At 36.0% G+C, this 16,730-nt stretch overlaps 1 protein-coding gene across 7 annotated transcripts in view; it reads right to left on the minus strand.

The window, feature by feature from the left end:
• The window catches only part of LOC117234373 (fasciclin-1), a 380,981-nt gene that overhangs the window by 246,345 nt on the left and 117,906 nt on the right, over positions 1–16,730 (minus strand). The window lies entirely within an intron of this gene.

Raw genomic sequence — 16,730 nt, forward strand, 5'->3', positions numbered from 1 at the left:
TTTGTACTTCGAATCTAATCCCACTACATTTTGATACAAATCATCTGCTTGCATTCGACCACTAATCGCTGCTAACATTCACGCAGCATTATAATTCGCCTCGGAGGAGACCATAGAAACAAGTACAAGAGCCATAAAGGGACACAAGTAAGTTAACAACGAAGCCTCGAAAACGACGAGAGCTCGGTCTCCTACGTGAGCCTTCCAAAGAAACCGGTGAGCATTGGCTTGCAATGTTTTTATGGCTCCTGTTGAGTGGCGTGCACCTCGTGAACGTGATGTCACGCCCGTGAAAACTTCTTCGTAAATTCTTTTAGCCTTCCTAGGCGAGCTTTATGGCGCAATCACGTAGCACCGACACAGACGAAAAGACTAAGGAGCGAAAAAAGGTGCTGAAAGAACATGGGTACCAACCGGGGGCCAGACAGGACAGAAATTCCCTGGTGGCAAATTGAATTACTGAAAAGTTTTCCCTTCCTTTGGACGTGACTGATCTATCGTGAATTCGCTCAACGAAATTCTGATTTACGGTGGCGAGTCTATGAAATTGCCTTCTCTTGCCAATTGTGATATGTAATGAAAAGACTTTACATACACGCTATTGCTGGTGAGTATCCCGTTAATTTCAACGATATGTGAATTTTATCAAAATGTACAAATTAGTGACGAATTACATACATTTGATATTTAAATATCATTGATTATATTAACGTCAAAAGTATTTCTATGAGTTTAGAAGACTTTGCAATTCTAAAATTACAGAGTGCGAATGTAAAGAAACTGTAATAAAATATTTCTATCAGTTGCGACATTATCGTTCATAAGCATCCGGAAACCTTGGTCGATTTATACGAATAATAAGTGAATCTTATCGAAATGCACAGATTAATGATGAATTGATAATTACAAGCAACGTTTACTACTGTTTATAGTATAATCAAACGATAAATATAAGTATAAATTAAACTAAAAGACTAAATATAAAGAAACCAACTTTGGTTTCTCAGTAGGAGCATAAATATTGTATGTATAGAAGAATAAAGTGGTGACAAATATACAATTACAAATAATCCACATTGGTGCATTTAAAAATGAAGAAAAAGAAATGGATAAAGTTACGTAAAATAGAAAGATAAGAAGGAATTCTTAGGAGAATCGCTGAGGTATATAAAAATTCGCAGCGTTAGTACAGCAACGAAAACTCGTTGGAAGAAAGGAGCGAAGACAAACGAGCACACAGACATATGCATAATTCTAATTGCCTCCATACTTTTCTAACTAACTGTGCAGAAAGCACGTCCACTTGAACTTGCAAACAAGTAGGGGTCCGCATTGTACGCGGTTTGTCCTTACTACTCGTTCGTTAGTTTACAGTTGTGCACGTTTACTTAATTATAATTATGTTCTCTACAATTGCTTTGATTTACACGTGTTTCACGTACTGTTTTCATTTCACGTAACAAGATATCGTATTGTATCGAGAGGTGTGAGATTAGATACAGGATTGTCAAACTGTTTTCCAATTGTCGAGAGAAACGAGCAAGAGATTTTTGTTAGTAGCAAACTGAAGAATGTAACAGAAAATTATTAATGACGTAATAGTTAACTATTGTTAAAATTTAAACACTTCTCTAGACACATTTTACAATATTTCGAAATTTTAAAATTCTCAAAAAGTAGATAATGACTTGCTCTCCTCGATTGCAATTTAGATTTTTGAAAATAATTATAAATTTTAGGATACATTTTAATAATAATAAAAATATATAATACACGATGCTATTTAACTCTCTATAGGTGAGCAAAATTTCAACTTCTTAAATTCTTCCCTCCAACTAGATTGTTATGATTATGTTGGTAAAGTTCGAAACTAATTTGAAAATAATTACCAACAGAAAATCAATATCTACATTGCTTCGAACGAAGACGTTTAGATTTTAGATATTACAATCGATCTTTAATTCTTATATTTCTGCAGAAAGAATTTGAGGCTCACATATTGGTTCGATGAATGACTACATACAACCAACAGTGCTCGTGGAATATATTGAACCAACGAAATTCACGCCCGTTTTACAACGCACTGTTGGGTGTCATGTGGCACAGCGTATGTCTTTTCCGGTTCACAACTGTGCACTGCTATGAAACGCAATCATGCGTGTACCTATGTAGGAACGCGTGCATATCGGCCAAACTTTTCCCCATAGAGATTATTTTAAAACGAATTAAAATTAAAATGAATTGAAATAAACTAAATGATAAGAAAATACAATACAATTCCCGTTAATGTTTAACAGTTTTATTTCTATTATAATAAATGTAATTTTTCTTTTATTTGATTTAAATATATTTTCATGGTTACACATTTCCCAAATAAGCACAGAAATGTTTTTAATATTTTTTAAGTTTATGGGATTTACTTTACAAAATCACAAACGCGGTCGAGAAACTAAAAGAGTAAAAAAGAAAAAAAAAAGGAAGGAAAATATGGAAATTCGTGAGAATTACGAAAAAAGAGAAAGAGTTTATTCAAATTATGAACAGATAAATATCTTGTTGAATATAAAACAACTAAAATAGAATATCAAATATTCGAACTTCGAAGTATCGAGACAAATGTTTGAAAGTCTGTCCAATAAAAATAAAAATTCCTTTCGCGCAGCAACTCAGGGGTAAAATCTCGCGTTTTTATTTGCCTAAAAAGAGATTAAGAATATCTGAAAGAATAACGGGCTATCTCGAAAAATAAATCTGTAATATGTCTCTCATAAAGCTGGAGATATTCCAACCACACGTAGGCAAATGATAAATTATTCAATGTATGCCTTGTGAAAGCATTTTAGTGAAAACTATATTAAGCTGGAGAAGACGATTCGATTGTCCGCCACGCGATAACGTGAGAACTCGGCATAAGGTACATCCACGCACCTGATATATGTACGTTCCTCGTACCGTACCGAGAACTCAAACTATAAATATTCGCCTTTATCCATTTCTCACGCGCAGGACGAGCACGCGAACGTGGCTTTCTTGCCCTAGAATTCGATAATGTTATCGTGACGTTACGGATAAATTATATTTGGTACGAGAGGAACAGGTACCAATTAACTGGAACATCGTTGAAAAGTAGCCGCGATAAGATTGAAATTCTTGTTCCGCAACACCTCTGCAGAACCAATTAGGAAACTAAACAAGTGGCAACGACCAGAAATGTTAAAGAAGAATTTCAGGAGTGTAATAAATTATAAGACAGTTAATTCAGGATAATTAATTTCTTTAACACGGTAATCATTAGGTATATGACAAATAAGGTTCTCAGAAACCAAACAGATTCGCTATTAAGCCGTATTAAATTTCTCAGTTTCGTTGCACGTGCACCTAGTGACCGATATAACATTTTCCAGAAAATAAGTGACTCGTTTGATCTACATATTTTAATAATAATAATAAAAAATGACATAAATGATGCTACTGAACTCTTTATAGGTGAGCAAAATTCATTTCTTTCCTTCGGACTTTTACTTTTATTGAAAAAGATTTAGATATTGGACTCAACGCATAATTATATAATATGATATAGATGCGGATCAGTAGATACAATAGAATTTTTTCAAATTTTTTACAATTAACGTTATCCCGATTCTTTTACTTTCTAATTTAAGTAGTTGATTAGTGTGGTATAGCATCCCAACAACTCAAATGTACTTATTTTCTTCAAAATTGTTCCTGAATTTTAGTACTCTAATCTAGTTATGTTTTTCTATTGTATATTTCTATTAATATATAGATTAAGATTATAGATTAAATGTAGATTACAAACAAAATTAAATTTCAACTCAACGAAAGCAACAGGACAATATCACATTAACAGAATACTATCAAGATATCTGACAATTCTTTCGATTCTTACACAGATGAATACAACATGAATCGAATAGAGGTGTGTGGAATCAGAATGTCCAAAAAGTCACGGAAAAATCCATTATAATTCCGAATCTTAGCACCTTTGTGGATGTCTCGCGTCCAAGAAAACCTCGAAAAATGGAAGAGCCTGCGTCGAGTGCAATTGTCCAAACAGACTGTCGAGAAATGAACACGTCAGTGTCGCAAGAAGGGATTTTCTTCCTGGCATACAAAGTAGCCAAGACCATGCCAGCGAACGATGCCAGAGAGTTACATAGAAGACCTCGTAACCAACATGCTTCCTTCCTTTCGAGCTCTCGCTTTTCACAAGATGCGGTAAGACCTCGGCTTCCATGAGCTTCCTCTCTTTTCTCTCTTCCCTGGCTGGCTATCACGAGCTGGGACAGCCGCCAACCCAAAGTCTACACCGAATACGAATGATCTTGACAAATTAGGTCGCTCCTAAAGGGATTCTCTCTTCTGTCCACGGCAGAACGTGTTCCGTGACAGGGCTTGACTCGAGGTTCTGCATCGATTCTTCGCGTGACTCGAATCCGATCCACGGTTTTCGTCGAGAGAACTTTTTTCAAATTACTTACACACTTTGTTTTTATAGATATAGTACTAAGCGTTGCACCAACTAGAAGGACTGCCACGTTCTTGGCACTTTTAACGATTTCGTATCTAAAACTTTTTCTACGAGATCACAACCAATTGTGTGTATGTAAAACACACGATTTAACACATTTCATTCATTCATATGTTAAATATAGAATAATTCCTTGCACTGGCAATACTAATACTCGCCACGATAGCCATTTTCCCTTAGTCATTAAAACGACTGGCTTTTTGAAATAATAAATTAATGTTAATAATAATAAACTTTTTATTTTTAATTTTATTTTTATTTTTAAGTATAAATGTCATTATTTTTTCTAATAAATACAATTTAGCAAGTATCTCAATTTTCACATTCACGTCGTCAAATCGACGCCAATATAATACAGATTTCAAAAAAAGTCATTAGAATCAGTATAAGATCCTCTTACGGTGGAACAACGTCAAATGGTTGTAAATCAAATATCCAAAAGCAAGATCACTGGTATCAATGCTGTACAAAGGTCAACATCGTTGCGGTCAGGTTAGCGTTACCATAGCTAATAGGGAAATCCCTATGGATCGTGGATCAATTCATGGAATTCGGGGGTAGTAGAGAAGCAGACGCATCAAGGGGTACATCGTGGCTTCTGCCTCTTTCTCCCTTGGTGCTGCAACCGCTATGGTAAACCGCCGTGTGCACGCATGTGCGAGCCCATATCTGATCGGGTGCTTTGCGCGATCATCTCTCTCGTCGTTGAAACACGCGTCAGTGGCTGACCATGTAACACACAGGCTAGGTTTTGCGGCGAGTTAGCGCACAGCTGTATATCTCCACCATTCGCGTACCCATAACCCACGGTTACTCGAAATAATACGTGATTTATTCGAATCACCGTGATTTACTACGCTGTACGCCACGTCGTTTGCCAGGTAACAGGTCGGTCAGAATCAACGCCGCGTTGCGTTTTTGCTCTTCTTTATTACACGATCGTTACTACGCTTTTATATTTGCTGGATTGATACGCGTATTTATGGGAATATATTTTTTACTCCTGTGTTATTATTAACAGAAACTTGATTATCGCGTAGTAAGATTTTTCATTTCTTAATGTACGTTTCGATCTATGAGTCAAGGGACATCTTCTAATTTTAAACGCAGATTTTCGTATAATGTGTCTGTAACAAAATTCTGTCCGTAAGTCACGAGACATTTCCTGATTTCAAATATAAAGTACGATCACAGTACATATTTTTGACTAATATACTTATTTATTATTGTGACCGATGAACATTTATATAAAACGAAGAACGCAAGGTAATTACCGGATTTGTAACATTATCTGCCTTTCACAGCACAGCAGTTTCAACAGTTTTAAAATAGTCTTAAATGTATTAAGCAACTTGATATAATTAAAACTGTCTTCTGCAATTTTATTTGGCTTTGACAGGCTATATTATCATTGGTATCGAATATTTACTGTTCCAACATTAGGCATGTCCGTGGTACTTTACAAAACTTCGTGAATTTACGACACTTCTGAGAAGCTTATTCCCTCTTCTATTTCCTCTTTCTAATCTTTCAACCAGCAGATAGCATAAAAGTAAAATGAAAATGAGCATAAATGAGCTTTACCATATGATATTCAACTTAAATTGAAGCGAAATAATATTTTGTATAAAGTTGCGTACACTATATAGCTGATAATGTTTTGAATGTCCATTACATCCGGCCATTTGCTGGCTATCTATATTATTTATCGATGGACGAATGTGCTTAAATAGCAATGACTAAAAGCCTCCCACAACACTATGTACGTCGTAAACAACATTCCTATCAAATAATAATCTTCGACGTTTCGTCCTAGTGGTTTGACCATATCGCGCCAACCGATAAACAGTTCGATGACAATAGCGATTAACCGTATAATTACTCGGTTAAGCGAGCATCAGAATTCAGCGATCCAAGAGAGAAGTGTTAGTGGCCGCGTACGTGGTTGAAATTAATCAATCGTCTATGATCTATATACTCGTTAGAGATGCAAATTATCAATGTTTATATAATACAGTAGTTTCTGAGGAATATTTATGTACAAACACGTTTATTAAGATGCTCGCTACTCTTACACTTTCTTGCGTAATAATTCATTTAACAATATCAGAAAATTGACAAGCTACGCGTTATACGTACGTAAATTACGTTTGTCTTTTCCCATTTTACAATTTCTCATCTAAAATTTCATTCGTTTTATTACCAAAGATTATTGTTCATCTTATGATTAAGAATTCGATCTTCTTTAAAATCGGGTGCAATCTCGAACACAAAAATAACGAGCCGATAACAACAATTCAGACTTTACTTAATGACTTGAAATATACAATGTTCGTGTCGACACCGGGCAAATTGCAACGTGAAACAAATCAATGTTTCTTCAGACAACGTCGCTCTTCATTATTTCCCCTTCGTCTACCCCTAGCAACGAGATCAACATTTTTCAGCTTAAAAGAAAAACAGTGAACGATCAATTATTTTGGAAAGTTTCTCGATCGCTGCAGCCGAGTAGATTAAACGTGCGCGTTCGTTGATCGCGTTTCCCATAAAAAAGGATCAAGCGTCTAAGAGACGAGAAACCGAGTAAAAGAAGCGAACGTAAGAAGGCAAAAGAGGAGATTCATTTTCGTTCTTTTCTGTCCTTCGAGCTGTTCCCAGGGCGAACGCGTCTCACGAGAGCCGAGCGCGCGCTTGGAACTTCGATTTAAGAAACGAAGGCTTAATTGAGTGAAGTTAATTTCGCGAAAGTTTGTCCACGCTGGCTGCTTAGAAGCGAGAAGAGCTCTACGAAGAAGCGTTTCGAAGCGTAGGATGAAGAAGCGAACGAACAAGGCCGACGATCGTTTTCAGGGACCTGAACACAACTTTCTGGCTTGTCAGGATAGAAATCGGTCGATGCATTAATGAAATTCAGTCACGGCTCGGTTACCTGCGTGAAACCACCGTGGCATCGATTAATTTCCGCTCTATGGGCAGGCTGCTTCTTCGTTGTTTGAAACTGCTACTTGTCCTTTCTATTCCACCTAACTAAAGATGAAAAATGAAATTTCAACGTTTTCTGGCTAATGTGGATTGCATTGATGTTTACAGATATTGCAGGCATAAAAAAGTTTATAGAGATTTGCGAAATTGTAGAGAATTTTGATTGACCAATGATTATGAAGAAAGGATGCATTTGCGTTTGTTAAAGAAACAAGTGAATTGTTGTAAACTTCTATATCTTCGTTATTAATATTTCGTCCATAATATCGTGTTTAGTCATTGATATCTCAAACGATAATATTTTGCGATATAGCTACTGTTTTCTTTGTTTGTTTTTCACGTTTTACGTAAAGGCGACGAATATAGCGCTCACGTTTTTAATGGAACATTATATTTTATTATTTTACAGAAATCAAGAGACGAAATATTCATGATTATTTATAAACATAAAGAGACTCGATTTACAATTTTTTGTATGTTGCATAATTGGATAGTATACATCCTCTTAAACTGTGTTATATTTTGTTACAAATACGATAGTAATAAACATTATTGACGTCCAATAGGTCGCCAGGTGAACAGTTGATTGGTCTTTTACTTAAATTTTCGACGAATATGATTCTTGCGAATTGGAAATTATACAATGATATAGATTCTCTAAATAAGTATATATCTTTCATTAATTCAGGTATTTTTATTAACTGGCGAGCTTGTAATAGATCGCAGGTGATTAATTCTTAGCTATAATAAAGTGATTATTATTAAAGTTTCATTTTAAGTTCAAAGAAACCTCAACCATTATTTTTATTTCCAGAGACTTAAATTTATTTATCGCCTTAAATCTTCCTGGGTAACAAAATAGAATAGTGTGTGTCCTGGATAATCAGAAAAGAAATCCTCCTAGCTTAAGCCGGGAAAACAAAATGTTGAACGTGCTGCGCTACATGCGTCTGAACTTAGAAAGCCTTACCGCGGTTGTTCTTCATGTCGGGGAAATAGGTCTGCCATATTACGTAAGAAAGTTTCTTTTTTAGAAAACAACTATGTAAAATTATATTCACGAAATTGCACCGTCTTATTCATGAACACGACAAGAATAGTGTTCTTTACAAATTATTTATGAGTGAGTACTACTCATTGTTGAAAAGGGTAAAAATTTCATTGCAAAAGCAATCTTGAAATTATCCAACAAATAGCGAAATGTCACCAAAAGAAACAGTTCTATCGCGATCCTTGAATTCTTTACGTTTTAATCTCGCTTCCCTTTCAATTGAAAACTTTTAATATCTCAGAAGGATTATTCACGCAACATTAAAACGAAGAACCACACATATTCTTTTATGCTGTCTTCAGACATAGGAAACTTTCTAACAATAGAAACACTCGATTGTTAAAAAACGATGTCGTCGTGAATTGATAAAATCACTATGAATAATTAAATATTAACAATTTTGGCCAATCATAGAAATTTTCGAAAGTATATCTTTAGAAACCGATAAAAGTACTATGAATAATCACGAGTTAATAATTTGTGACCAATCCATGATTGTGAACAAATAACTTTAAACTGTGATTCGAATTTCCAAAAATACATAGTTCTAAATCGATAAAATAATTTTCAAGCCATCCAAATTCTCACGAACTACTAGAATAGCTCTGAGAAATAACCAACTGACAATAAGTCGATCGCTTTTGCCAATATAACAGCCCTAGTGTTCAATTTCGCTATGATTTTCCAGTTTAACGTTGAATACTGCTACGAGCGTAGCTATAGTTCCATACACCCGATATAGTACGTCACGTTTGTCAGCTTTCGCTGCATCAAGAAGGGGTGTGGTCAGTTCGGAACATTATCGGGGCACAATGACGTCGAAGCATAAAAAGCGCGTAGTAATGAAACGTAGCGTGGTCGATCCCGAAGATCATGCCGGTAAAGTACAATGTACCAGGTCGTTTGTATACAAGGAAACGAGCGGAGACTTTAGATTGGCCAGGCTGTGTACATTGGACGTATTCTGCGTGGTCACCGTGCACTGTTATAGGGTGTAGATAACGGTTGCGTGTAAAGCAGGATACCGTTGCTCTTGGTCGTGTCGTGTGTCATCGACGAAGGAAGCCCACTGTTTACAAAAGCTTGCGACACACTGGCGAGTTCAATACTGGCCACGGGAGCTTCAACGGTTTCTAGATTATTCTATTAAGGTGATCGATCATGTAACGGGTTAGGGAGGCGGCCATTTTCAAATCTGTCCACCGATCTTCCTTACTCACAATGACGTAGTAGTTGAGAGTATCGCTTAATTTTCTCAAGCAAAAATCGTTTCGCGTTTGCCGTAGGTATTGTCGTGTCTCGACGTGAAACCATCTTCCTTGCACAAAGAGATGTAATAAGTAGATAATTTCAATTGTTTCTTAAGTAGGATACCACAGAAGGGAAAATTATTATCCATCTTTCTCATTCTCATAGAAATCGTATCTTTCTGGCACCTGTGCCAGAGCACGGTACACGGATTCAATGTTATTTCGGTTGAAACGGTCAAGCACGTATAGGCGCACCGAGGAATCGAACCAAAGCGTGGGACGTAATTGGAAACACATAACCGTTGCTCCGATTTCTATCTTGAGGATCGACTATTGTACTCGGTAAATTGTATGTGTTTGTTAACTCGTATTCATTATTGCTATTCGTGCTCTGAAAAATTGAACCACGATCCGAATTGCCCATCGAATTACAACGATCTCCGTAAGATTCTCATACAAAACGATCTGTACATTTTAATGGAGAGAAACGTATGCATCGTCTTATGTATTGTGACGGTTTTCGCAATACTCTAATCAACCGAATCTGTTCGTTAGCTAAGCTACGTTTAGAAAAAAAGTTACCCTGTCGCAGGGATCAAAGAGGAGCAGCAAAGAAAGAAAAATGCAGTCACTGTGCAAATTTCGAATTCCTTGTTATCCGTACAATGTGTACAGGGTTCTTGGTTTTCATTCAGTAAATTAGAGATGCAGCTGTCGCGTATTTCGTCAATAGAAGGCTCGCGTCAACCAGCTGGAGTATTCGGTTCTTTTGATGTGACTGCTTTACCCCACATATCAACCGCACGAAATTCCAGAGGCACCGCCCCTAAACCCGACTAAGGGTTGTCAATACCTCCGATGGCAAAACACTGGTAACGCCTTCTTTTACAGAACACCGTCTTCCCCTCGATACCGATGGCCGCACGTCACTGTTCTCCTTCCCACAAGGCATAATTTAACCCCAAAAGGGGACGTGTATATTAAACCAGTGCATATCAATGAATTTGAATATAGGCGAGTAAAAGTATACATTTACATGAGGAGGTTGAACCTATAATTTATGGGATGGATTGTGTATCTATAGGTATTAATAAAATTTTAAGACTTTCACGGATAGAATGTATATAAGTATGAGTTATTTAAAAGATTCCTCTTTCGCTTTTTTTTCCTTTTTTTTATTGCTTAGAGATTGAAAAGTGATCCTTATCGGTACACGAACATCTGATCGTTTGAATACGACAATTTCAGCTTATCGTTTGACTGATTTGAAAAAATTAAATACGACGCTGATGAAGCCTCGCGTTGTGATAGTTGTACATATTTACCGTAAGTTTCTTTGTAAAAGAATATCCAATATATTTTAATTTATGGATGAAACTATAATACGAATCTACGTGATCTATCTGATATCTATAATTCCTACCATATACCATGTAAATACGATTTCTACGATAACAATAAATATTAGTACTTATTATATGTTGTATTTTATATCTTATATCTAGCATTATTATATCAAGTATCATTGTAATCATTTATTAATTTGTCCATTCTTATACGATTCTTCGTTTGCCAATATTATATTTACGAACTCTTCCATCTCTCTCGACAAAATATTTCACTTCATTATAATGTCCGAAATTTGAACTTCAAATCGTATTCAATCGACAATAAATATTTCTCCTAGACTTCACAATTTAATTACTTCACACTTAGAATGTATACCTCATATTCTGATAAGAAATTACCAATTATAATTTGGATCATCCATCCAATCGAAGGTATCTAAAAAATGTACATTTCTCTCGGAAATACGGTCTCGTCTCGTATTCCCGACGATAGCCAACATATGAGTCGCGTTACGAAGAAAAATAAATCGAACCCTTCCGTTAACCATTCGTTTCGATATCGGTATTGCATTGGGGGAAATTTATGGTCACTGGTACAAGACCCAGTGACGCGACGCCCGTTACGTCATAAAATTTTACATAAAGCGAACGTTCGGTGATCAACAGGGAGGAGGTGCGTTTATCTGGCTCGTCATACCGAGTCCTGACAAGGTGTCACGAGATATCGAATCCGGCACGAAATCCAATTCAGACTTGCCTCGCTTTCCTCCCTATAAAACGTGATACAGCCATACAGCGTCGAATTCGTTATCGACGATAACAATTCATAAATTGGATAGCGTGACGAGGCTATCTAAAATCGTGAATGATCGCTAACCTTGAAAACTACAGTAGCTCACGAAAGTTGAGCTGATAATTCGTAATATCCTGGACCCTAAATTCTCTTCAAAATATTCGAAATATTAATATCTAAATATTAGATGAGAAAAACTGTAGTTGATAGAATAGTAATAATTTGAACCCTCGAATCTGGTTTATAAAATCATTGAAACCAAACAGTGATAAATGTGATAAAGAAAAAAACTGAAAGTGATATATTGAAATATATAGAAAGCGGAAATTTCATTTGATTACACGTTATCGACGATGTTGTTGTAACATTGAATATATGAGTTCTTTATCGTATAGGATTTCAATTCAGACAATTCTTAAAGGTTTTAATAATTTCCTAATGATCGTTCATGTTTGTCTAACTTTTCATAAGCGTCCTTACGCTTATGAACGGGGATTGATATCTTCGAAATGGTTTTAAATGTTATCTGATTATACTGTTAATGAAATTTCAGAGAGTTTCGTATAATACGTATTCGTAAAAATGGTCTACGTTAAGTGCTGGAATACTTTCGTGAGACGCTGTACGTAATGACGATAAAAACGACGAACGAACGGTTTCACCGTTGCAACGATGTTCTAGAATCTGGAGCATCGGTTACCCGAACTCTTGGGAATAGAATAAACGTGAAGTACGTATTCTATAGTGGACGGAATCGCCACACGAACGATCCTCCTTCGTCAACGCCGTTTTGTCGGACGCTTCTTTCGAGGAATGTTTTCGGTCCAGGAAACGTCCCAAAGGACGCGAATCGCAAAGAAAGCCTTCCGTTGCTCGATGGATTTTTCGATAAAGCTTCCAAAACGACTGGCTGTTTGGCAGAAAACGAATCACGGTAGAATCGACAAAGGCGCAGACTTCTCCTTTGCGATCGGCTTCTGTGTTTATGCCCGAAGTAAAGGAGCCACGCCAGAGACCGAAAATAGTATTCCTCGGATTACACGGAGGTATCGGTATGGAAATCGGTATAAACGCGCAGAAAGCCGAATCCCTTGCCTATAGTATAAGAGTGAAACTATAAAGGCTCGCGAAAGTATTCGAATACTTGTAAATATCTCTTATGAATATATGACGTGTGTTATACGAAATATTTCGAGATTTCGTTAACACTTTTATAAAACCTGACTATGATGATTCTATCAATAAAGTTTAAAGTATAGAAGGTACAAGATATGTACTGCAAATATACGTATGCGTATGATATCTCGCAGCGACCACAAATGTATTTTAAACAATCAATAACGTATTATATTAATAAATCCGATATTCAGTGAAACCATATTTAACGCTTATTTACGCTGAAGATGGCTATCTATGCCGTATATTAATTATTAAGTAAATATATGGTTACGATAAATATATTGCAACTTCTACATACATTTTCAAATTGGTTTCCAGTGCAATTATGACAGTCGTGCATTGTTACAGGGCTAATGAAATTTCACAATGTTTTATGTAATACATGCAATACGGAGATGAAAGTTTTCTATGCTAAGTGTTCGATGCTTTCATGTATATTCTCGATATATCGTGAAAAAAGTATGAAGAGGATGTAAGTGGATGGGAATTCCGGATGATTGATGGCGCGAGATATCATCGTATTCGTACATTATGTTTGCATTACTGTGCCAATTACGTATATTTCGAGCGCCAGTCTCGTTCCTCGATAAAACGCGAGAAATATACATGTTAGTAATATTGGATAATGGAAGATGTGGTAGTTGAATAAATCCGAGAGAAATTTATTGACTTTCCATCAATATCATTATTCATAATACAAAATCATGTTATTATGGACATATCAAATGGAATATAGATGGTGATTTGTTTTATCTATTGGATATCGTTATTATCCTTTTCTCAATTCTCTCACAAACATTGTATCTATATCCTTATTTGCTTAAAAATGTACGATCAAAATCGGGATGTGCTATAAACAACAGAAGAAATATCGAAAATTAAGTGTTCCCTTTAAATAACTAGAAATGCAAGAATCAAGATAGAAATATAAATTAATTCATTATTTGCCTTCTATAATCTTCCTAAATATTGAAACCCAGTAAAATAATAGTGCCTTTTTGGGTCTTAGTATACTTCGATCATTGCTTCTCGGGAGTTTCGTCAATAATATCGAAATTCTTATAAAATTGCAAAAAAGAAATCACTGTTTATCGTAAATGGCCTGATTGGTTTGCATGTACAAGCACACATTGAACTTAATCCTATCGTCGATTACATGATACTTGATCATTTGGATAAAGAGGAAGAAGAAAAAGAAGAAGAGAAAGAGGTTGTAAGAAGACACACGCAAACAATCATTGCATTACTCTTGTAACGACATGGTCAATTCAACGGTAAAACGCTTTTCAGGTATGTACTACGGAAGGAACTGCGAAATTGCCTTCCTCCTAGACAGTTCTGTGTCACGAACTACCATTATCTCGTTCCGATAAGTCTACGAAATTCACGAAACCACTTTCTCTTCCTTATCGTTCGCGAAGCATCGTTGTTGATTAATGAAACCAGTCATGTCCAGTTACCACGTATTTTTATCTTATATAGCCGAATTAACCTCTTGAAAGAAATTATGTTTTTTGTTGCTGCAATATATCCATCCGACTTTTTCAAATTAGTCTTTTCGATCAGTAACACATTTATGGTAATGATTTCAATAATTCGATAACTAAATAAGTAAAAATGGACATGAACGAATGTTATACATTGTAGGTCAAATTTCTCGAGATCTCGAGTTATCTTCGAAACTAAAAATTATAAACAAAGGATTTTAAGCAGATATAATTATAATAAAAGCAGTGCACATTAATTAAAGCGTTGAATGGTCATCAGTGATTCACGTTTTACTACAATTATTAAAGTGATTGAAATAACACAAAGTTCATGGACCAAAAGATTTTCAGCAATATAAGCCACTTAAATAACATTCTCGAAAGAAAGAATGCACAAATGCGGAGTAAGATTTTGCAAAAGTTAAATGTCGTGGTGTAATACGTCTCGATTTATGGCGGCTGCCAGAGAAAGATATATGAAACTCATGTGACAGTTAACAGTTTGTTAAACAACAAATCATTTACATTAGAAACGAGAAATGTTTGTCTTCTTTTAGACAAGCAAGCCACGAAATTGAACCATTAGGAACGTATTTACGAGCGTACACAGTAGTATATTCAATTTCGCAGTACAATGGACCAACACACTGGAAAACGTGAACTGAGTAAACATCTCGAGCAATGTGCCGGGCGACTCGCATGATCGCCGACTCTGAATACGTCGGTACACGTTCGATGAAACCACGATCAATCAAGATGTAGAATGGTGCAGATCAGTGTTTCGCTTGCGACGCAACGGGACGGGGACTTTGGGATTTCGCGTGACGGGTAACTTTGTTTCACTAAGTAGGCGTGAGTGCACTCCAGGGACAGAAATACGGAGAGACTGAGAGAATCGACGACAACGAGGACGTCGACGAGCCGTGCGCGAGGAAAGCAGAGGGGTCGGCCACGTCAACGACAAAGCCAACCACCACGTAACCGGAAAAGCTTTACAGTCGCGTCGTTGGTCCTTTCACGGAACGAAACTACGGTTCGGAATACGTGAACGCTAGAAGATGAATGGAACTGTTGGATGTCCAACCCTTCTTGTTGCAAGAAACTAGTCTTCCCTTAGATTGTCACATTTTGCACCAATATAAATTTCCATGTTATCGCTTCGTATTTAATAAAAATATTTTGTCAAGATATGAAACAATAAAAGGATGGTTTTATTACAAAAATCTGGTCATTTTCTCTGACTGTCAAATTTTACAGCAATATAAGCTTGTGCCATAATTCCATACTCGTTTTATATTTAGGGGTAAATCTTGGGAAGATGTGAACCGATAAGATGGTTTTGTTCCAACAAAGATATTACAAAATATTCGCAATCAAATAAAAAAGCCGTTTTGGTGCCATGGAACTGATTATTGGAGTTTAAAATTGCTTCTTCTTTCTTGATAATCCTTATATAAATTTCATCTGTTTAAATATAGATACATAATAATAATAAGCAGCATGGTTCCTCAAAATATAAATATGACACCTAACAACGGAGGCCTTGATTCCTAATCTGTGCGAATTAATCCAAAAATCTGCATCTGGGAGACGAAAATGCATTCTAAAGGGTTCGCAAACGTTATGGTATCAACGTATTCACCGACATTTCTGGACTGCATAATTTATCATACGGTCAGGTACCTTTCACACGGAATCCTCCTCATAAGATAAATTGATGTTGAAGGATTGTATGTGAAGCATATGCACTAACGTGCATTTTGAGAATTCCTGAATATCTGCTAGTAAAACATTCTACTAGTGAACAGTCAGTTACATGAGAAATCGTTATGGTTTTGATTGCCCTGTAGAATATTTGTCTACTGAATTCCATAGTGTGAGATAAGTATAATTCTCTCCTTGAAAACAAGAAACTGTTTGCTTTAATTTTTTATTATATATGATATTCTCTACAATATGTATATTGATTTAGTATTTACGTATCTATTATACATTAAGAAAATGTACGACTACATCTAACTTAAGATTTCAATCGAATATTTTCCTCTTTTCTTTATACACAGCGGTTACAAGATGTACAATATTCG

This window comes from Bombus vosnesenskii, unplaced genomic scaffold (genome assembly GCF_011952255.1).
Source record: "Bombus vosnesenskii isolate JDL3184/JDL3185 unplaced genomic scaffold, Bvos_JDL3184-5_v1.1 scf7180000013263, whole genome shotgun sequence".
NCBI lineage: Eukaryota > Metazoa > Arthropoda > Insecta > Hymenoptera > Apidae > Bombus > Bombus vosnesenskii.